At 59.6% G+C, this 22743-nt stretch overlaps 2 protein-coding genes across 3 annotated transcripts in view; one reads left to right on the forward strand and one right to left on the reverse strand.

Moving 5' to 3' along the window:
• Positions 1-22743, forward strand: part of MACROD1 (mono-ADP ribosylhydrolase 1) — a 152829-nt gene that overhangs the window by 50815 nt on the left and 79271 nt on the right. The gene's annotated exons all lie outside the window — the stretch shown is intronic.
• FLRT1 (fibronectin leucine rich transmembrane protein 1) overlaps positions 1-22743 on the reverse strand; it is a 77061-nt gene that overhangs the window by 9768 nt on the left and 44550 nt on the right. Inside the window, exon 2 of the mRNA XM_057552944.1 lies at positions 2536-3460. The gene's annotated coding sequence lies outside the window, so the exon portion shown is untranslated. The remainder of the gene's footprint in view (positions 1-2535; positions 3461-22743) is intronic.

A 22743-nucleotide genomic window follows, 5' to 3' on the forward strand; every position in this document is an offset into this window, starting at 1 on the left:
GAGGAGCCGGCTGATCAGGAAAGACCGGGAATGGTGATGCTTACTGATCATAAGACAGAGGCTTGGGTGGGGCTGGGGCTCCCCTAGGAGCTGTGTGGCATCCCCCACGTGCAGGCCCTGTTCTTGGGGTGATCCCTCCCCTCCCCCAGTTGTTTATCACAAGTTGATTGTCAAGCCCTCCCACTAGGATGTAAACTTCTACAAGTCAGAATATGTTCTGTCTTGTTCACTGGCCTAGTATAGAGCCTGGCATCAGAGGTGTTCATAAACACCTGTTGCATGAATGAATGAATGAATGAATGAGGATGCCAAAAGGGAGGCCCCAGAATCTGAAAGCCAGGACAGGGCAGTGGGAGAGAAGAGGGAGGCTGGCCCTCTGTCAGCCCCACGCTGGGAGGTAATAATGACAGGTGCCCTCACCACGGCCTCCCAAAGAGGCAAAGGGATAGGTCTGAATTGTGCAGCAGGTGGTGGAGGAGCTGGACGGAAACCCAGGCTTTCCTTTCCCGGGTGTCTTACCTGCCCTCCTCAGCTGCCCGGTGGGGCCACCCCAGGCCCCGAGGGAGCAAACCCAGGGAAAACCCCTGGCTGTCTCCTCTCATCTGCTCTGACATGGGGTGGCCAACCAGGCCCTGTCCGACTGCAGGTCTGCTTCCAGGCACAGAGGCTGGCCTCACTTTCTTAGAGATGGTCCCTTCCCTCCCACCCGGCAGATATGCACAAGGGTGGAACTCACCCTCAGGACCCTGGAATCAGGGAGGTAGAGGACCCTGGAAAAACTGAGGCCCAGAGAGGAGAAGGGATGGCTCCAGGGCAGAGAGAACCCTCCAGCAGCCATGAACAGCCCTCTCCCTTGCCTACGTCCTCTGGCCCTGGCACTGAACTCTCAAACCCTTTCCCAAAGGGTTGGCATGGAGAGGATGATGGTGGACAGTATCCAACTCAAGCAGGATCTAATGGGGGCTGCCCACCAGCAGGTCTGCAGACCCCTCTAGCCCTGTGGGGTCAGTCCCACTAGTAGCAGTAGCTGGCAAAGCTGAGCACCTGCTGCATGTTCAACCCTGCACAAACGCCTCTCCTTTCCAGCTGGCCACAGCCCTGCGGAGCCTGTGTCCCCAGTGCACAAAGGGGAGCACACTCAGGGAGGGAAAGGGACGTCCCCAAGGTCACACTGCTCACAGCTGGAGGGCCAGGGTGCTAACCAACCTCTGTCTGGCCCCAGAGCCCAGTAAGTTGGTCTTTGTTTTCCTGCCTTGGGATGGAGGGAAGCTCAGCAGAGGCAGAGCCCAGCACCAAGCAGATGCTCCATAAATATCTGGGTTGCAGGCCTGCTGCTGCCCGCCTCTGGCTTGGCCTCAGCCCCAGGCATTACCCACCAGTCTCTCCTAGGAGATGGGAGGAGAATAGGAGCAAGTGATGGGGCGGTAGGTAGGGATGGGGGAAGGTAGGCCGGCTGGGCAGGGGCCGAGCTCGGGCTCCAGCGAGCTCACGACGCCTCATGGCCCCGCTGCCGGGCTGGTGCGCCTTTATAATAAATAACAGTAAATAGCCGATCCGCAGGGCATCTTTCACGCTGGTGGCTAATAACACAGCTATTAATGCCCCCTCAGACGGCGTGCGTGCAGTGCGGCGCTGACAAATGTCCCAGGCCCTGGCGCCGTCATAAATCAGCCCCTCTCCTGGGGAAGAGCGCGGGGAATTGTCATTTTCCATCTTGGTAATGAATTGGGGCTTCCCTGCCCTGCCCAGGGCGCTGCGATAGAGGTGCCCTGGGGTTTCTGGGATTTGTGTTTGGGGAGGCATGAACCCTCCCTCCTGGCCTCTGGGAAGCTAGAAGAAGTAGGCCCCACCCCCACACACACCCCTAGCCAGACCTCGCCACGCCACTGCTGCCGCCGCCTGCTGTGTGACCTTCGGGCAATAACCGCCCATCTCTGGGCCCCATCAAGCCACTCTCACCAACAAAAGGGCTGAACTGGAGGCCAGAGCAGATGATGCCTAAGGGCCGGCAGGTGCAAGGCCTTGGATGGTGGCTTTGGATTAACCCCACCCTGGGTTCTCCTGGCCAGGGCAGTGGAAGGCCTTGGACGGAGGGGACTTGTGGACCCTCTCCAGTTGGAGGGCAGCAGGTGCCATGGCCAGTGGCTAGTTCACCAAAGGCCTTGCCTCTCCAAGGCCTCACGGCTGCCCCCTCTGGTCAGAACTCAGAAGGGCTCAAAGTGAGACCTCCCCCAAGGGGCAACGGCTGGGAGGGGCAGGACTTTCCTCCAGGAAAGGTCACTCCCTTACATCCTGGGTCCACCCACCCTGGGGCAGAGCCCAGCAGCACAGGGGCCACCAGGTAGCAAAGGACCCCTCCCCTGGCAAGCAGATGCCACCAGTTGCTTCAGCTGCATGTGTGGGGTGGGCGGGGTGGAGCTGCAGACCTTCAACCCAGCCCGTAGAGGACAGGCCCCATCTGTCCTGTGCCCTCTCTGGGCACGAGGAGCCCCTGGGTCTTTCTGGGCCACCGGAGCCCATCTGCATCCGCCTTACCTCCTTCGCTGCAGCCTGGCCGCCTGCAGCTCTGGATGCTGCGCTTCCGTCGAGGTGGGCCTGGGCCGTGCTTACATTCCAGCCCACCAGCCTTGGCACTCAGGGTGCAGACCACAGACCTGGGGTGTTGGGTGGTGCTGGGGGTGCCCGGGGCTCAGGGAGGAGACCCTGTGCTTCCCTCTGCTGGGCTCCTCGTGTTCAGACGTGGCTGCGGGTCCGGAGCAGCACCTCCCGCGCCCTAGGCTGCCGGCACTGCTGGCTTCTCCTCCTGGAATGAGGGGTTTGCGTGAGGGGCCTGCAGGGGTGCCCCCCGAAGCCCCGGGGCTCCTGTGCACGACCTGAGGGTGTTCTGGGCCCCTGCTCTCCAGGCATGCCCTAGGGCCAGGCGCCCATCCTTGGGGAGGGTGGCCTCCCCACCCTCTTTCAACTTCCGCCCTTTTGTCTGTTGGCTGCCACCTTTTCTGAAAGGCTTCTGCGTGGCTTTTACCCCTTTTTCTTTACCAAGTTTTGTTTTGTTTTGTGTTGTTTTTAATCCCTTTAAGTCGCTTGGCGGAATGGGCTCTGGTGCAGAGAGCGTTCTTGCGTGACAGAGCTGAGAGGGAGTCACTCTCCAAAGAATCGGTATTCCTGCCACTCAGGCTGTGTCTCCGGGGGAAGGAGGGGGTCCATTACCCCGCTGAGGAGTTCAGATGTTCACCGCGGGGCTGGAGCTGCTGACATGCGCTGCTGAGCTGTCAGGCCCCACATGCCCCTCTTTGGGAAGATGTTTGGGTGGGGCGGAGGGGGGCACTCAGTCTTGCTTGGCTGCTCCTGTTTGTAGGAAGGCTTTCTTGCTGGGGAGGTGGAGGCACGGGTTATTCCTGCTTCAGCCCTGGTCTCGTCTGTCCAAAAAGGAGTCCTTCTCACCCACTCCCTGCCTCCTCACCTGCAAAAAGCAATACAAGTGGTTAAGCCCAGGGAAGTTAGGAGCCGCACGGGGACCGGCAGCCTGGGCTGCAGCCCCCTCTCCTCCCAGCCCTCAGGAACCTGTTTTCTTGAACGCCACTTTCCCATGATCTGGGATTTCTCCCCTCTCTTTCCAAATCCAGATAACAAACAGCCGGCCATGCCGAGCACCCTTCCTCGCAGCTCCCTGCTTTCCCTTTTCCTGGGGGTGGGAGGACCGGGAAGGGAAAAATGAAGTTCTGAGAGCTCCCGGCTGTGCAGGGGCCGCCCGCCTGGCCCAGAGCTGGCTCTGCTTCCCCCAGCACCTGCTCCTCTTGCTAAATGTCATTCAAAGGATCCAACTGGGCCACCGTGGCCTCGGCTTCCAGAACAAGTGCTGCCTTTCCCCACCGTGGGAAGCAGGAGCATCAGGGAACCGGGGAAGCTGGATCCCTGGCCTCCCCACCAAGGCCGGGGTCAGTGCTTCACACCCCGGCTGCCCTCCACGGCCACCTTCCCCTTCCCCGGAGACCTGGGAGCAGGGTTGGCTGTTCCTCAGAATCCAAAACAGCCTGAGCCCTCTGGATCGCCTCTCATTAGCATGGCGTGTTGAAGGCCCACAGTGCCCCGGTGTCCATATTCCCCCTGCAGGAGCCCCTCTTTGGAAAAGGGCTTTTATTACACATCTGAGAGTGTCAGCTCTGGTTTGAAATTGGATCCAGATGGGCTCGGCTGCATCTGGGCCCTTTTCTTTGTAGGGCCGAAGGTGGCTGATTTGAGAAATGCGTGTTGTCTGAGGCTGTCACAAATAAAAACAAGGATATTTAGGGTGCACGTTATAACAAGTCTAGAGTACAGGCCGGGGGGTCACCACTCACTGGGCGCCCAGCCTTGCAGGGAGTGCGTGTAGGAAGAGGGGCAGGCGCTGGCCAGGTGGAGGGCAGGTGGAGGCTGATGGGTTGACGGGAGAAGTGGGGAGGTCTTGGGACAAGCTTCCCCAGGAGCAAGGAGGGTTAAGAAACGGCAAGGTTTAAGAGCTCACAGGACATCACCCCTGCATGGCCAGGGTCTGGCGAACACTCAAGGTGTGAGCAGGCAGGTGGGGTGCAGCTCCCTGGGAAGGGGCAGGTGGGGGTTAGACAGGAGGGAAGATGAGGACAGAGTCCCCACAGGAGAGGTGAATGCTGGGCTCCAGCACGGCTCTTATTGCTATTACACCCGCGTGATTTCATCCAATTATAAATTGTAATTTCTCTGTGAAAGGGAGAGATGGAAAGCGTCCAATGAGGTCATCTGCCTCCCTGGCCGGGGCAAGGAAATTGTTTTATACCTTGGAGGGTGGGGGCAGAGGCTGCTGGGCCTCCGTATTTAGAGAGGATGGTGGCAGTGTCCTCAGAGCCAAGGCTCCAGCTGGCCATGGCCGGCTGATCCCCCATTACAGAGCTCTGCTTTCGAAATTATGAATCCAGGAAGGCAGCTGCATCCTGCTGGCGTCAGGCCCTTCCCACAGCCCTCAGGATGAAGGCGACACTCCTATGGCAGCCTCCAAGGCCCCACAAGGCCTGGCCCTGCCTGACGCCCCCACCCCGCCCGCCCGGCCTCAACTCCCACCACCTCCCCCTAACTCCCCGAGTTGGCCCCTGCCCTTCCCCATGCGGTTCCCCCTCCTGCAAGTGTCCATCCAACATCACCCCTCAGCCTCCTCTCTGTCTGCAGGGTTGCACAAACCGTGAGGGCAATGACATAATGTCTTGAAAGGAATTATCTTGCTGGTTCAAGGAAGAGACCACATCTGCTCACCTGAGGCTGATCCCCTAGTGCCTGAGTCAGTGCCTTGCACACAGTAGGTGCTTAATAAATGCACCCAGTGAACTCCCCACTCTGCTTTCTCATTTAGAAAATCAAGGGTCCAAGCAAGGCTCTCAGTGGGCCTGTCCAGCCTTGTGCATTCTGGGTAACCCTCCCCTGCATCCCCCTTCCCTGAGTGTGGTCCTCCTGGGAATCAGGCAGCACTGCACGCCCCAGGCCCCACTGAGGATATGGGCTCCTTGAGTGCTTCTGGGTGAGTGGGTGCCTCTCGGGTGTCTGGGGTGTGTGTGCTCCAAGGGCAGCCTGGCCACGGTGCTTGTGAGGTGAGAGCACTTTCCCCGCATGGGTGCATGATTATGATTGTTATAGCCACTTGCATGCGCTGGGCCCAGGAATTCCTCCTAAATGAGCCCTCTGGCACACACCTATCATCAGGGCCATGCAGTCCCCAGTGGGCACAATACTGGATCGAGTAAGCCTAGGCCACACAGTGCAAGCAAAGTCCTCCGTCAAGTTGACCAAGGACAAAGTGAGTCTGCATGGTCCCAGGGTCTCAGTAAGCGGGAGCCGCTCCTTGGCCAGTTCTGGGCACTCTGACCACAGGACAGCCTCTGCTCACGCTCCTTGCCTCGGCCGTCCCCTGTTCCCATAGGTCTGGTCCCTGCATTCCAGTGCCAAAGAACAATTTTTTGGGTCAGCGTAATAAAAGCTTCCATCTGTAAGTACTTGAGATGCTTACACAATTTTACTTTTTGTTATAAATAACAACATCGTAACTGTATTAAAAGAAATTTGAAAGGGGGGAAAGAAAGCCAAGTGCACAATCCCACGTCTCAGCACTCTCTGCATTTTGGCCGGATCTGTCTGCCTGTACATATACGCCATTTACAAGGGGACAATGTCCCTTATCCTTTTCCAGGTCATTTCTGCTTTGCCATTTCCCCTGAGCCTCGGGACAACCCAGCACAGCTGGCGGGGCAGGGAGGACTGTTCGCGCTGTGCAGGTGCAGTGACACTGAGAAGGGGGGGACTTGTCTAAGTTTGTATGACTTACATGACAGCCAGGACCTTGAACCCTGGGCCAGTTTCCTTCTCCCTGCAGGATGCCAAGTCTCAGTGCAACAGAAACACAAGGTGGCCCTTAGGCCCATGCACCCAGGGACCTTGGGTTTCTCCTGAGTCCCTGTCATGCAATTATCCATCCATTCATCCATCTTTACATCCATCCATCAACCATCTATCTCTCCATCCATCCATCCATCTATCCATCTTTCCATCTGTCCATCTGTTTTTCCATCTCTACATCCATCTATCCATCTATCTGGCAAATGTGTATTGAGACCCACCACGCTCCCGCCACTGTGCAGGACACATGGACCTAAAGAGGAGCCCCTGTCCTCTAGGAGCTCATGGTCCAGTGGGGGAGGCCACTGGTTTGCAGAAGGCCACACTGTGAGACACACATAGGGCATTAGCAGAGCCAAAAGCCACTCCTTGCCCAGCCTGGGTGTGTGTGTGTGGGGGGGGGTGCCTGGATCACAGGGGGCTTTCTGGGGAAGGTGACACTGTGCTGTGGTTCTGGGGTCCTCTAGACTCCCACATCACAATAGTCACGTGGGTTCAATGGCAAGCTAGAGTGGCGCAGGTGTGGCCGGGGTCCCCCCATCCATCTTTCAGGGTGGCCACCCCAACTTTGGATCCCAGGGCCTCCACCTGAAGTGGAAACGCTCTGTAGCTTTACAGTTCCCACCTGCCTTGAAGATCAGTACTCACTGATATTAATTCCTATATTAGCAATTAGCCTTCCTGCTTCTTTCCAACCTATGGCTCTTTGGGATGGATTTTATGTGTGTGTCATTAATCAGGTTCCTGTATGCGCTGCTGGAAACCCAGGTGGGCTTTATGGCTGGTGACTTAGCCGAGTGGCGTTTTAAATGAACAACATGCCTGCCCCCCTCCCTGGGCAGAGCTGCCCCGTGGCAAAGAGGGCAGAGTTTAGATCATTGTAAGCAGGTCAAAGCTGGCTCGAGCTAGGAGACCCAGGGTGTTCTTTCATTTTAGACTTCCAGGCTGAGGTCAACATCTGTATCTGACCTCTAGAGATGAAAAGGCTCTTTGTGACTCAAACCTGGAGTTTGTTCCATGGCTGCTGACTTCCTGCCGTGAGGACGGCCATCCACAGGGCCTGTCCCTTCTCCCGCATTGCAGTGTGTGGGTCACTCCTCGCTTGTGCCAGCGTGGACCCGGGTGCTGCCACAGTCATGTGCCCTCTCTCCGGGATGCAGAGGGCTGGGGGCCAGGGCCATGGGTCAGGGAGAGCTTTTCCTTTTGGGAGTGTGGACTGCTCCTGTAACAGAGTCAGCACGGTAGGGGTTTAGGCAGGAAGGGCGTTTCAGGCTGAGGGAACAGCATATGCAAAGGCTCAGAGGTGAGAGGGCTTGGTGCAGTGAGAAGGTTGGTGTCCCAAAGCTCTGAGTTAGTGGAGGGCAATGATCTAAGCTGAAGTGGGAGATGGGATTCTCGGGGGGAGTTTCAAGTGCTCTGCTGAGGGGCCTGGTCTTCATTTTGAGGGCAGCGGGCAGCCAGCGAGGGTGCCCAGGCAGGAAAGGGCATGACCAGACTTTCGTGGAGAATTGGAGGTGACCAGGGTGCATGGGAGGGGACCAGTGAGAGGCTGGAACAATGTCCTCAGGAGGAGGGGTGGGGAGCAGGGGGGTTGAGGGGAAGGGGCTGACTTGGAGCCTCCCTGAAGACAAGCCCAGGGGCTGAGTGGGTTCCCTCCCCCTTCTCCTCCTCGCTGGAGGGTGGCTGGGGGTGGCTCCTGTGACCGCGTGAAGCAGCGCCATGGGTGGCTGGCCCGCCGGGGGCTCCGAGCCTGCCCGAGGGGGGTGTTGGCCCTAGGTGCCCTGGGCAGGGCAGCAGGGAGGCCTCTGGAGGGGGCGTGCTGGAGGCTCCAGCTCCTGCCTCTGCATGTGATTCGGCCCCCCCTGCCCCCGTCTCGCTCGCTCTGGCCCCGAGGCTTGGCACGGCAGCATGGCACCCGCACAGCATCGCGGGTGAGAAGGGGAGGAGGTGAGGGAGCCTGCATTCGGGCGTGAACCCTCCCAGCCTCCACTCTACTAATTAAACCATTTCCTGACAAAACCCAGACTTTCAGGGATGGGTGTGCAAGCGTGTGAGCCGGCGGGCAGTGCCCAGAGCAGAGAAGCCGCCGGCTCCAGGGTCCCAGGCTCTTCCAGGCCTTGCTGTACCAGTTTAGGGTGCTGCCCCCACAATGTTGCCGAGCAGTGGGCACCTAGAAAGGCCGTCAAGTGGGCACTGTCATCCCTGGGCAGCGGTGAGACAGAAGAGCAAGCAGGTGTCTGCAGAGGCCTCCCGCACCTGGAGTGGTCTCGTGCCTTTGAAATCTCCTCCAAGCCAGCGGGCGGCGGGAGGGACTCGGTGCCGCGGGAGCTGCGAGAGCGGGCGAGGGCGCGGGCTGGCCAAGGGCGCTGGCACTCAGCTGGGCTCATGACCACTGCTCTCAGCCCGAGGGCGGGAAGGCCCTCGAGGGGGCTGCAGGTGGTCCTGCTGTTCGGGAGGGGCGGAGGAGGGCGAGGGCACAAGGACCTCCAAGGCCTGCCCCTCTGCCGGCGTAGAGGGATGCAGCGGTGGGGCCAGCCTGTGCACGACACGGGGCATTTGTGGCCTTTGCCCGCTGCCCACGGCTCCCAGGAAGGGGCTGCCTGCTGGCCAGGTCTACCCCGCAGGGCTTGTCGTAACCGGCTGTGTCCAGCCCGTGGGAGCCCGGGGAGGACGAGTCTGGCATAGCGGCAGCGAAGGCCAGGCCTTTCTCAGGAAATTAGCCTCCTTTGCCGACAGAACAGTGGCTGTGCGTTTCCCACCGCACCCCACTGTGAGCTCTTAGCCGGGTTGGCCCTCAGTGGATGCAGGTGGTGGGAGCCCCAGGCAGAAGACCTGGTCCCCTCCTGGCCACCAGCCTCTGCGTGCTTTTACCCGGGCCCCCTGGCCACCTTGGCCACAAGATGGGCCCTGCGGAGTCTACACGCCATAAGTCTCGAGCAGATGTTTGAAGCAGGACTTTGCTGGTGTGTCTGGTAGGCTTGGGGTCATGGGGGTCACGGTCAGCAGCCTCCCAGGGAGCAGGATGAGGAGCTTTCAGAACCCAGGCTCTGCTCGTGGGGTCTTAGCTCCCCTCCTCCACAGCCCCTTCCCTCAGCCCCCTCCCCAGCCTCAGATTCCTTCAGGAGCCCTACACCCTATGGGCACAGGCAGGTCCTCGAGGTTTAGCATGCACCCGGGGGACCCCAGCACCCCTCCAGCTGCTGCATTCAAAATGCCACTCCTCCTTAGACCTCCACCACTGACCACACGCAAAGCCATGAGCTGGGGATTCCAGGGCACGCACCACCTACATCCTCCAAGTTACTCAGGTGCAGCTGGTGGAAGCTGCCTTTTCTTCCAGAAGTATCTACTTCCCTCTCGCCAGCTGTGCCGACCCCCAGCCCCCAGGGACAGGCGCCCTCTCGCCTGGCTCCCCGGCTCTTCAGATTCCCTGCACCAGCAGAAGCCTGTGCCAAGGGATTTTCGCCTCTGCGTTGGAAATCTCTCGCCCCTCCCCTCCTTCCCGTAAACTCACTCTCCAGCTGGGAGCAACGCGTGCGCCCAGGCCAGGCGGCCGGGCTTTGTTAATATTTACAGCGAGTGGCTCAGGAAGCTATTAGCTTCCTTTTCTTGTTGTTAATTGAAAGAGGAGAAAATGGTTGTAACACTTCAAAAGGACTTAAAGTGCAGCCTGAGAGACCAGCTGAATTGGGAGGAAGGGAAAAGGGAGAGACTATTTTAAATAAAAAAAGGAAGCCCACACCCCACGCGAGGGTGGACTGATGTTCCTTCCCGGCTCTGCAGCCGCTTGGCTTTCCTCTGAGGTTTCCTCATTGCCACTCATTGTATATTTTCCTTTTCATTTGGGAATCTGCCTTAAGGATGGAAAGAGGAAGAAAGAGGATTCATGGCGTACTTTGTTAATAATGGGGCTCTTTGAAGCTGCGGCTAACGAGGCCCCTGGTACCTTCATTCCTGGAGCACATGGGCCGGCCTCTCCTGGCAGCTGCTTCCCTGTCCTGTGGCCACCAAAAAACCGGCACTCACCTCCCAGGATACAGGCCCAGACAGGGGGCATTGGGCTAGAGCAATTCTCTGGCCTCAGAATCCCCCCACCCCCGTGGACCCCATGGACAGCCAGGGATGCCATGGTCATGATGGGTGGGGGGACTTTCTGAATCCTGGTAGACAAGGAGCTGGGGATCCAGCATTGCCGGGTCTCTGGCCTCTGTGGTTGGCCTCCCCGAACCACATTTCCTCGAGATAAATGATCCCTCCTATAACACCTGAATAGTTAGCTCCTGGAGTCTGACCTATGATGTAAGCAACCAAACGGCTCTGCCAGTCTCCTTGTGGTCAGATAGGGGCGGATTGGGTGACTCAGAAGGTCTTTGCTCTGGGAGCCTGCCATTTGGTTCTGGCTGATAAGTGCTGCCGCCTCCTCCAGGAAGCCTTCCCGGACCCTTCCTTGTCCCCAGCCTCCTTTAGAATGGCCTCTCAGGCTCCCCGGGCACCCTGCTCTCTATTAGACTGGCTTTCTCTGTGTCTGCAGAGCAAGGTGACCGACTGCTCCAGACACGGAGGGCCCCAGCTCCTAGTTCTGGATGGGCTGTGTTAAAAGGAGGGACAGACCGCACCCTGCTCCCTGCCTGCTTCTGCCCGGGTCAGACTAAACAGGAACCCTGTTCAGTCTGGGCTCCACGAGATGCACAGCCACACTGCAGGGCAGGAGACCCAGAGGAGTGAGAGGCAGCTAGGGCAGTGACGGAGGGAGGATGGGACGGTTTGGGGAAGAGAGCTGGTCCCCTGTCCTCCGTTTTCTGGACAGCTGACCTAGAGAAGGAAGACCAGCCTACTCTGGGAGGCCCAAGAACTAGAAGGACCAGGAGAGATTCAGTTAAGGAAGAAATCTGTAACAGGCAGAGATGCCCAAAGATGGGCCAGACTTCCATTGCCGCGGGTGCCAAGGCCCAGGCTGGATGGCTGCTTAGCAGTGAGGCTGGACCAGGATGACCGTGTCAGGTGGGGGCCTCGCCAATCCCCTGAGGTCTGCTCTTGCAGCCATGCTGTGGTTTCTTCTGGCTACCTCCACAGAGCCCCAGCCCTGTACTCTCCACCCTGGATTCTAATTGTCTTTAACCCCCTGGCTGTGACCTCTTAAGGGGAAGGACTGTGTCAGCAGCAGTGACAACAACCGTAGCTAAACTGATTGAGTTCTGACTACAGCCCAGGCACACAGAGCTAAGTGGATAATAATAATACAGCAATGACAACAACAGTAGCAACCCCGTATTAAGTCTGAGGCAGGCGCTATTCTTACATCACCTCACTGAACCCACAGGCACTATTATTACCGTTTCAATTTTCCACCTGAGGAAACAGAGATATTCAGGAGCCTGCCCAAGGTCACACAGTGGGTCCACCGCGGAGCCCGAACACAAACCCACTCTCGACTCAGCTCTGTGCCCACAGCACATTTCCTGTGTGGCCAGGACCAGAGGGCTACGCTCAGACGGGCAGGGGGCTGCAGGCCAGCGCTCCCCCAACCCGGTTCACCGGGCGCATCAGCGTGTTAAAGGCTCTGAGAAGTCCCGTCTCAAAGATACCAGTTTAACCCTGTTCGCTCCAGCGGTTACGTGTTAACCTCTGTTAACCTGTTAGCACGTTCTTCAGATCATGCTTTGGGAGACGCAGTGTGATGTTTGGTGAGTGTCTGCTGTGTGCCAGGCAGTGGTGAGGACAGGCATGTCTCTGCCCTTAACCCCCCCCCCAGCTCGGTGCCTAGCACACGAGAGGCACACGCATCAGCAGATGAGGGCCAAATGAGGGAGGGGATGGATGTGTAGATAAGCTGATCTGGGGCCACGGGGAGCCACAGGTCCTGGCCAGACGCAGTCCCTGTCCTGAGCCGCCCCCATCGCCTCCTCCTCCAGCCCTGGACCGATGCTGCCCCCACCGGCCATGCCCAGCCTCATCCTTACCCCTGGAGGCCAGGTGAGGCCAGGTGGACGGGAAGCAGGCTGCCCCTCGCAGGCCCTACCGTGCTTCCCGGGCAGGTTGGAGCCCTTTGCCCCCACCCCAGGGCCCCTCTTCCCTTCCCTTCCAGCTCTGTGGCTCTGGCCTTGACATTCCAATCACATCCCCCAGCCCTGCCTAGAATACTAATTCTCCCAAGATGAAACCATCCGTGTTTAATTTTTGTAAGTGCCAGGCAGAAAGAAAAGACAAGAAAAGGGAAGCATCAGTGGTGGAAGTTGGGGCCCTCCTTGAGGCTGTGTTCAGAGCTTCTCTGGGCGGCTGGCCTTGAGAAGGTGCACTGCCACCTCCCTCCCCCTCCCCCCCCCCTCCATGGTCACACTGCCCCTGATGAGGGCCAGGAGGGGGTCGGCCATGTGCGGTGCTACCAGCTATCCCAGGACCAACTTGCTGTCCCTAAAACAGGCCAAGCAGGGGGGCAGCCCATTTTCCAGTGGATGGGGGACAGGGGCAGGGGCCCAGTCTGGCCTTCTGAACACACCAGGGCATGCTGCTGGCCCTGGCTTGGGAGGGTTGTTTTTTGAGGCCTTCAGGAGGGAGCCCCCTTAATCAAGAGTGGGCAGCCAGCCTGCCTCTCCACTGTTTGCAAATTAGGTTTCTGCCCAGTTCCTGTCAGAAAGTGGAGCCTGGGGCCTCCCCAGATGGGCTCGGGTCACAGTGGGGATAGAGGGAGGGCTGGGAGGCAGGGGCAACCTGGGAGTGCCCACAGTGGGCACAGGGAGAGTGCTTCAGTGCTAGATGACCTTGGATGAGTCCTTGACCTGTTGGGGCCTCAGCTGCCTCCTTGGGGCACTGGGATGTGGCTGCAGGGTTAGGAGGGCCGTTAATAGGTGGTTAACAGCCTGGAGTCAGAGGTCGGAGTTGAACTCCTTGTGTAGCTTCAACAGCTGCGTTACTTGGGGCCAGTGTGTTATGTCTCTGAACGTCCGGTTTCTGTATCTATGAGATGGAGTAATGAGGGAAGCACGTCACAGCACCTCATGGGCCTGTGGTGACGATCCAAGGAGGCACCGTGTGGATGCCCTAAGGACCAGTCTTGCACTCTAGGCACATATGGAAGCCAGCGATCATTATTATCATAACCCCTGAGACAAGTGCTCGTGGTAAAGCTCTTCCCTCGGCGTCCCGTCGGACTGCCTGGGAACCCACCTCCCTCCTGCAGCCCCTCTGCCCCAGCCTCAGCCTGTGGCCCCAGACCAGCAGACTCCTGCTGTGTCTGACTCTCCCTCACACCAGCCGGGCCATGGGACAGGAGCTTAGCTCGGTGCCACCTCCGCCCCGCATCCCAGTTTAACGCCCTGGTGTCCCCAGAGGGAAGAATGAAATTGTCATGGCAGGAAACATGACAGAACATGAAACGTGATGAAATCAGCTATGTAAATTATGAAATCCAAATCACAGCCCTTTCCTTCTGCAGCAGGGTAAACACTGGCAAAGGCTCTGTGGGCTGGAGACCCTTTGGTGGAGGCCTCTGGGCCCCCGAACCCCTAGACCAGGTACTGTGAATGGCGGCTGCTGGCGGCTCCAGCCGCCCCGCCAGCCACTCACGCCCTCTCCCTCCTCCTCCAGCAAGCAGGGTCCCGGAGACCACTGGCTGGCCCCGAGGCCTCAGCGAGACACCACTCTGTGCAATTTCTGCTCTGGAGCCCCCGTGAATTAGATCCGGGCCAGGACCACCGCTAGGCTCCTCCCTTCCCCTCCTCTCCTGGTTCATGTCCTCCCTTAGGTTTTTCCCATGAGCTCAGGCACAACACCCCTGTCTCAGGCCCTGCTCCCCTCGGCTCCCACCTGAGACAAACCCCAGACTGCTCCGTGGAGAGACCCACTGCTGTTCCCTTGCCCCATTTTAGTCTTGCGATACCTCTGGCTCAGAATGTGGGCCTGATTGGTGGTCAGGGACACGCCTGGGGCCGGTCAGCACTTCAGCTGCCTGCTCCCCTCTGCTCTCCTCCAGGGGCACCCGTGCAGCGGCGCCCAGGCTTCCCCTTCTGCCTCCTCCCTTGTGTGCTGGGCCGCTGGCCTCCCTCCCCAGCCCCCACCCCAGCCGTCACAGCCACCTGTGAGCGCAGAGTTGGTACAGGGAGAGTGACTCCAACCTACCATGGTTTTTTGGCCACCTCCCCTCTCTTGCAGGGGCTGCATCACAATTTTTTTAAAAATAAATTTTATCTATTTATTTATTTATTTTTGGCTGCGTTGGGTCTCCGTTGCTGCGCGCAGGCTCTCTCTACTTGCGGCGAGCGGGGGCTACTCTTCATTGCGGTGCGCGTGCTTCTCACTGCGGTGGCTTCTCTCGTTGTGGAGCACCGGCTCTAGGCGCTCGGGCTTCAGTAGTTGTGGCACACGGGCTCAGTAGTTGTGGCTCACAGGCTCTAGAGCGCAGGCTCAGTAGTTGTGGCGCACGGGCTTCGTTGCTCCACGGTATGTGGGAACTTCCCGGACCAGGGTTCGAACCCGTGTCCCCTGCACTGGCAAGCGGATTCTTAACCACTGCGCCACCAGGGAAGCCCTGCATCGTAAATTATTATTGACCGAAAGCCGGCCCGGGCTGGAGACGAGATGGGGAAATAAAGCACTGGGCTCGATAATTGTGCCCTGCTGCCTGAATTTACTTATTTGTGGCTTTCCTACCCACTGAGAACTCGACGATAAATAACTGCTGACTATTAGTCTCCTGGTCGGGAAAAACACCCTTGGATCCATTTCCTGAGGGCAGGCAAGGGCTGGAGACCCGCACGCCCATCCCATCCACTGGCCGGGTCTGATTTGATTTTCCCAGGCCTGCTTGCCCAGGTAGAAGGCTCCTTCTCCATGTTACAGACGAGGAAACTGAGGCTCAGAGGCGTGAGGTACCTTGGCCCAGGTCCAGGATGACCCACAGGTCCTGTTTTGCCTGGGACTTTCCCAGTTTTAGCACAAATCCTGGGCAACCCGGGACAGCTGGTCACCCTACCCTGGTCTCACAGCAGAGTCAAGGCCAGGACCCTGCTCTTTCTGACCCAGAGCCTGTGGGTGCTCTTAACCTATGTGAAATGTCTTCACCATCGCCTGCCTGCATCCTGTTCCAGGGCCCGTGGGACTTTGAGAGGCTGTGCACGCTGTCCCTTCAGATCACTCTCCAGCCTGCTCTAGGCCCAGGAGGCTGTGGTCACCAGCGAGCTCCTGGAGCCCTGGCTTCTGGCTGGGCTCGGCCATGGGGAGCCCCGGCAGCAGCGCAGAGGGAGGGAGGGGAGCCGGGTGCAGCACGGACTCCCCGGCCGTGTCCCTCTCTCGTTCAGGGACCCGCTGACGGCTCTGGCTACTCTCTCTGGCTACCACTGCCTCCCCTCCCCCTCAGACCTGCGTGGTGACTCTCCCTACTGTCCCCAGCCCAGAGAGCCTCCCCTTCCCGTGCGGGTTTCCCTAACCCTGTCCGTGGCTGTGTGAACAGCCCCTCCAGTACACTCTGATCCCCTGCGAAGTGACAACAGAATAGCCGCTTCCACCTCCTGAGGGCCTACTGCGTGCCACGCACGTTCAGAGTCTTCTGCTGTCTCTGCATTGACTCGTTTCGTTCAAAGTCTTCTACTGTCTGCATTGACTCGTGTCGTACTCTTAACGACCCTGTGAGGAAGCATACTGTCCCCTTTTCACAGGTGAGACAACCGAGACCCAGAGAGTTTAAGTGACTTGAGTGCAGGACAAAACTGTAAAGGGCTGTGCACCCTGGAGCCACAGGGGTGAGAGGCGGTGCCGTCGGGGGCTGCCAGGCAGACAGTGAGCAGCCCCTCACAGGCGTCCCGGTGTGCGTGACACGGTGCCAGAAGGGACCCTGTGAGTACCTGCAAGAGGGATGCTGGGGCTGGGGTGCGGAGGCCGGGCGGCTGAAGGGGGACGCAGATACCTCACAGGGAGCCCTGAGCTGGGCGCTCTGCCCAGGAGAGCACAGGGACTAAGGCCGTCACACGGCCGCACTGCAGATGGCCACAGTCCTGGCTGCCACGTGCAGGGGACAAGCAGGGGAGCGCGAGGCTGGTGGTTACCGAGCGCCCGCCTTCTGTGCGGAGGCTCACCTTCACAGCGGCGGCCCTACAAGGAGCATGGTGGTGCCTCCTTTTCATAGGTGAGGAACCTGAGGCTTCCAGAGCAGCCTGTCTGAGGTCTCGCGGCCTCAGAGGGGCAGAGCTGGGGCTGGACCTGGCCTCCCTGCCCCCAAGTCCCTGCTGCCCGTCCCCAGCCCTGCCTGGCAGCTGAGCCTCTAGACACACAGGCCCCTCCATCTCCTGGTTACGGCTTCCCAGGGCGCCCTCCTGTCTCTCCCCAGGGGACACAGCGGCTTTAATCGACTCACCTGGAGGAGTCCCCAGGTGGCTCAACTTTATTTTTGCAAGCACTGTCTGAGTAACTGAGTCCCCGGGGCCCTGGGGCGGGGGCAGGAGACTCACAGGGGCCCACGTGTCTATGGGAAGAGCCAGAAGAGGAGGCCAGGAGAGGCAAATGGTGATGGGGGGCAGTGATAATGTGGGAACCTGTCTGTCTATCCACGCTGGACTGGGTGACCTGGGGCAGAGTCCCCCTCTGGGCCCTCAAACAGCTGAGGAGGCCTGGACTCCCCTCCTGACACAATCTGGGCCTCTCCGGCCTCTCCCTCACCCCAGAAGCTAAGGGGAGCTAAGCCATCACCCGCCCTCGCCCACAAGGACAGTGGTTGATGGACCCCGGAGTGCAGAGATGCTGGGCCAGGCATCCCGCCCTCCAGCCATCCATATCCGGGCTGTGGGGAGTGAGGCTGGCAGGACATTGGCTCTAGCTGTGCCCATTCTACGGGCCACCATCACCTCGGGGCATCCTTGGCGATGCCTGGCAGCCTGGGACCTGGGTCCCTGTCTGCTAGCCCAGAGCTCCTTCAGGGGGTGGTGAGGCTTGCACCCAGTTTGACCCTGCCCGTTCTAGGGCCTAGAGAACACAGCCTGCTCAGTGAGAGCCACAAGCCCCAGGCCCCTCCCTCGGCCTGGGTTCTCCTGTTGCCCTGAACAAGGGGCTTGGGTTGTGGGGAGCCGGCCTGACCTACAGCGCCGGGGCGGGGGGCATGGGTGGAAGAGGGGGGAGGTCTGAGTGGTGAGACCATGAAGGAGCTCCCCTGCCCTGATCTGCCCACATGTTCCCTCCCCGGGCCGCAGAAGCAGGATCCCCCGTCTGGCCTGCGTTCAGACGGGACGGCAGCCGGCTTGTTTCCCTCCTTAGGTCCTGGGGGCCTTCCAGAAGGCCCAGTTCTGGGCGCCGACGTGGGGCTGGAGCCCCAGGGGAGCAGGAGGCCAGCACAGGTGCGCTTCTGCCAGACCTGCAATTCCCGGGCCTCACTTGACTGCGCCATCATTTATTTTAATGCCTTCGTGGTCCACGTTTGGGTGCGGGTGAAATACGGCCCCGCGTCGTTTACTGGTGGGGATATTAACTGTGCACCACTGATGCAGGACGAACATGCATCTGGGGGCAAAGGTGAGGTGGCCGCCACCGGGGAGGTGGCCGCGTGGCCACTGTGTGGGGAAAGGCCAGCAGAGCGAGGTGGGCCGAGGGCCTGTGTGTCATGAAGGGTGGGGAACCAGGCACCCTGCGTGTGTCAGGACCCAGTGTGTTCTGGGAGCGTCGGCCAGGAGATGTCGGGGCCAAGGAAGGGGTCGCTACATGGAAAAGGCTTCTCTGGTTTTCCTCTCTGCACCCCTGCAGCGGAGGAGAGGGGGCAGCGTCAGCCCTGCTTCTCCTACCACTGTTTCCAGGGCGGCTGCAGAAGTCACAGCGCTGGGGAGGAAGGAGGGCGAATTTACAGTCCCACAGACCTCGGCTCTGCCAGCAACTGCCTGGGGACCCGGGCGAGTCACAGATCCCTCAGTGCTGTCACCTGTGCTGTGGGCATGATAACCCTCCCTCCTTCCTTCTCTCCTCCCTTTCTTCCCTAAACGTGAGCCCACATGGACAGTATGATGCCTGGAGCAGGGCGGGAGGCAGCAGCAGGGAGAAGGCTGTCTCGGGGAGGTAATGAGAGAAGCCCACCTGGGCGGGGGGTTGGGGGGGAGGTCAGTCAGCTGGGGACGCCTGGGGAATGGGTCTGCACTTCATCCTGAGGGCAGCGGGGTACCTGGGGAGGGCGGAGCGGAGGGGGAGGGGCAGGTTGAGACTTGAGAGTAGAAAACCGGGGAGGGGAGGTCTGGGGCAGGCACAGGAATGTTTTGTCCTCTGAGCTGGGGGTGGTGCGTACAAGATAAAATTCCCCGAGCTGGCACTTTAGCTCGTGTGTGGCTGGCCGTGCGCCTTACACCTCCATAAACAACAAATTAACAGCTAAGGGAAGCTTCCCTTGGCCCTGCACAGAGGGCCTTGGGCAGGGTGGCCAAGCTCCCCACCCCAGCCCTCGGGCTCCCATCACATCCCAGGGTGCAGCCCCCAGTGCTCCAGGGGGAGGGGGCAGAGGAAGGAGGCCTGTGGGCTTCCCAGATTATTCCTGCGGTGGCCACCCCTGCTCTTCCCGTTTGGGCGCCAGGCCACTCGCTGTCTGCTGGGGGCAGGGGCTGCGGCGAGAGGAAGGGGCACCCAGCCCACCTCTCTGACAGCGCAGGTTGGTGGTGGCCCCCAGAGGAGCCCACTTCCGTTCCAGGGCATTATCTACATCACCTTCCTTATTCCCCCTACATCCTCCAGGGGACGCTATGATTCCCCCACCGCACAGCTGAGCAAACTGAGGCCTAGAGAAGTTAGGAAACCCACCTCCTGTCCAGGAAGAGGTGGAGCTGTGATTTGAACCCAGACCTTTCTGACAGCAGAGCCAGCCACAGCCCCACTGGGACCCTGGCCCAGGCCTTTAGGGCCCCCAGCTGATGACACCAAGCTTCCGCTTGGGACAGACAGGCTGGGCCCTTGGTCAACCCCAGTAGCCAGTGCCTGGCAGGACCTCCAGGCCTGCCCGTGCATGACTGTCCCTTCTCCCCAAGGCAGGCAGACCCCGCTGCCCTGCAGGCACACAGAACATTGCACGAACCTGTCCCTGTGCTGGCCCAAGCTGAAGCCTGTGGTGGACATGGCGGGTGGCAGGGGACGGACTTGGAAGATCTATGAGCTGGGTTAAAATTTAATTTGGGTGGAAGATCCCGGCCAGCCAAGCTGGCTGCCCCAGACAAATGGCCTCATCCCCGCCAGCTCCCGCCTGCCAGCCCCGTGGTTGGGCCTGGCCCCTGTGCCAGCCTCCCCCGCACTCCCTCCCCGGAAGGCAGGCCGCCGCCCACATTGAAATCATAGCACTGAATTTGATTTGGCGTGGGGGGGGGCGGGGGGGCGGCAGCAGGCACTGAGCCTTGTTTGCACTTCAGCTCAAAACTGAATGGGACAGAATGGGCTTTGGGTGGGAACTGCCTCCGCCAGGGCCTCCCTTGGGACCTAGGGTCAGCACTGCCTCCAGAGGGGCCCCGCCATGCCCACCAGCCTCCTCACTGGGGTAGGTGGCCCTGGGCACCCCACCTGTCCACTCCATGTGCCACCCAGCTGCCCTCTGTCCCCAAGCCCTGTCTTCTGCCCAGTACCCTGATCCTCCCTGGACCCTGACTGCCTGGGCTGGAATCCCAGATAGGCTAGGAGATCTTGTGCAAGCGACTAAACCTCCTGGGGTCTGTTTCTTCATCTGTAAAATGGGACAGTCTGTAAAAGAGGACCTATTGTTATTAGCTGATGTAATAATGTAACCACGGCCCTGCAGGTGGAACCCCCTCATTGTCACAGGGCAGCGCCCAGGCTGTGAAGGGGAGGGAGCAGGGGTTTGCAAAGCCGAGGAGGGTCTTTGACTTTCCAAGAATCCTGTGGTCTCGCTCCCCACCAGGGCCAGGGGGTCATCTCTTTGGACCTGGGGGTGCTACTTTGGGTTTGCGCAGTCTGATTGAATAAGGAACAGTGCTGGGGTCCCCAAGGCTGAGCTGTGGCAGCACAAGCACATGGGCCCCCATGCACAACCCTGCTCGCTCCGGGCTGATCCCCTGCCTGAGCAGCCCCATCAATGTTCTCACCCCACTGCCATGTTGGGCCCCTCTTAGGTGCTTTCCTGAGTGGGCACTGTCCACCCATTTTACAGATAAGGAAAGTGAGGCTCAGAGAGGTGAAGAAACTGCCCCCTGCAATTTCTCTGCTGCCTCCCAGCTCCTGTCCAAGGTGGGGGGTTATGGAGAGATGAGGGGGAGCTGGGCCGGCTCAGGGAAGGGGGGGCAGAAGCATCTCCCTCTCCAGAACTCGCACACACACTCACGCACGCACGCACGCACGCTCGTGCTGCCACTGGCAGGAATCCAGGCCCGGAAATAGCCATGTCACCTTCCGAGGCTGAGTCCCCGACGTTGCTCTGCCTAGGACTGGGGAGGAGGTGACGGGAGGGGGCTGCAGTAACCAGGATTGTACAAGGCACGTGTGCGTGCACACGCCCTCCCACATGCACCCGCTCACATATGCACAAACTCACACATGCACACAGGATGGGAGGGACAAGCTTCAGATGTCACCGTCCTGGCCTCCTGAGGGACCAATAAAGGTTGGGCCTGATCCCAGCACCTTTCTTCTCCAGTTGTGCAATGAGACCCTTCACCCGGCTCCGCAGGAGTGCCGGTGGGGGGGTGGGGGGTGGGCAGGCTCTGCACTGAAGAGTGGGTGGCCGCCAGCTCCTGGCGATCGCTGGACCTTAGCCGGGGCTGCCTAGCACCCTCGAACACAGAGCTGGGGCCAAGGTGTTGAGCAGGGACCCTTGGGGGTCTCTTTTATCCTTTAGTCCCCCCAGGAATCCAAGGTCCTTCTTTCAGACACCCGGGGATCTGGGAGCCTGGACTCGGCCTCCTCCAACTGCAGCAGCCATTCCCACCCTCTGCTCCAGCCTGGGCTGGAGGACCCTGCGTCCGTCCTCTTGCTTGGGAACTCAGCTCTGTCCCTTCCAAGTGCTGGGTTAATCCTCCCAGTGTGCTCCCAAGGGTGGAGGGATTAACGTGTCAACATATTTGCATTATAACAGGAGCGTCAGGGGCTTGGCTCTAAGAAGCCAGCAGCATGGTGAGGAAGCAGACACTGCTGCTGCTGCATCTCCCAAACCCCACGCGTGCACACCCCGTGCACACCCCGTGCACACCCTGTGCACACCCCGTGCACACCCCTTCCAACGCACCCAGCACCCTCCCCGGGCTGGTGCCCCCCCGCCCCCCCGTGGGTGCTGCATGTCAGCCCCGACTCACCCTTGACCTTGGGAAACCCAGCCTTGGGGCTGGTGCACCTCAGGAGACACACACACACACACACACACACACACACACACACACACACAGAGAAGGGACCGGAAATAGCCCTGTCCATGCTGTCTCCCACTCCCAGCTCTGACCTGGTGTCACCATCCCCCTGCAGCCTCTCATTATTTACTTATGTATTTATTTATTTATTCCCGTCTCGTCCTAAAGGATTTGCAGCAGCTTACAGAAATACAACCTAATACGAGAGGATCGAGAGGAGGGAGTGGAGTAGGGTGGGAAAACGCAGCCTCCGAAGCAGACAGGCTCGGGTTCAAATCCTGCTCTTCATTTACTTATTTTGCTCTGGGGTCACCGTGCCTCTCTGAGCCTCAGTTTCCTCACCTGGGAAATGCAGATAATAATGCCCACCCAGGGGGATGTTAAGGGGATGAAATGAGAAAATGCCAGGGGAGACGGAGCGAGTAGGTGCTTGGCACACGGGGGGGGGGGGCAAATAGCTCTTGGGTACTTTCGTGATTAGGAGAGAAGGTGAAGGAGAAGGAAGTCAGGGCAGGACAGGTGGGGGTGAAGAGCTATAGCAAGCACAGCACGGCCCATCTCCGAATCCTGGGGCCTTCCGGGTCCTGAACTGCAGGAAAGCGGTCTGGGCAGGAGTCTCTAACTTCTCGAATGCCAAGGTCCAGTAATTCCCCCAGATTCCTCTCAGAGGGCAACAGCACCATCACCCCACCTGCCCCTCTTGGGGTGCCTAGAGCCTGCAGGGTGGAGAGGTCTGGGGTTCCAGGTTGGGGACTCCACCCTCACGCCTAGTACCTGCACCCAGAGGTGGGGTCGTCAGCTCCTGGCCCCTGAGCCTCACCCCGAATCCGAACCCCACTTTAGCCTTGAGCTCTGACTCCCGTGGCCTTGGTTCACTCTCCAGTACCAGCTCTTGGCCCCAGCCTGACCTTCAGTCCCTTGGCCCAGCCCCCAACTGCCCCCAGCCCCTTCACCATCATCATCACCTCCTCCAGGGGGACTTCCCAGCCTGCCCTGAGCGTGGTCTGGCTTCTCCCCAGCCATCAACTGCTCCAGGCCCCCCCCGTCCTGTCTT

Source organism: Balaenoptera acutorostrata, chromosome 9 (assembly GCF_949987535.1).
Source record: "Balaenoptera acutorostrata chromosome 9, mBalAcu1.1, whole genome shotgun sequence".
NCBI classification, from domain to species: Eukaryota; Metazoa; Chordata; class Mammalia; order Artiodactyla; family Balaenopteridae; genus Balaenoptera; species Balaenoptera acutorostrata.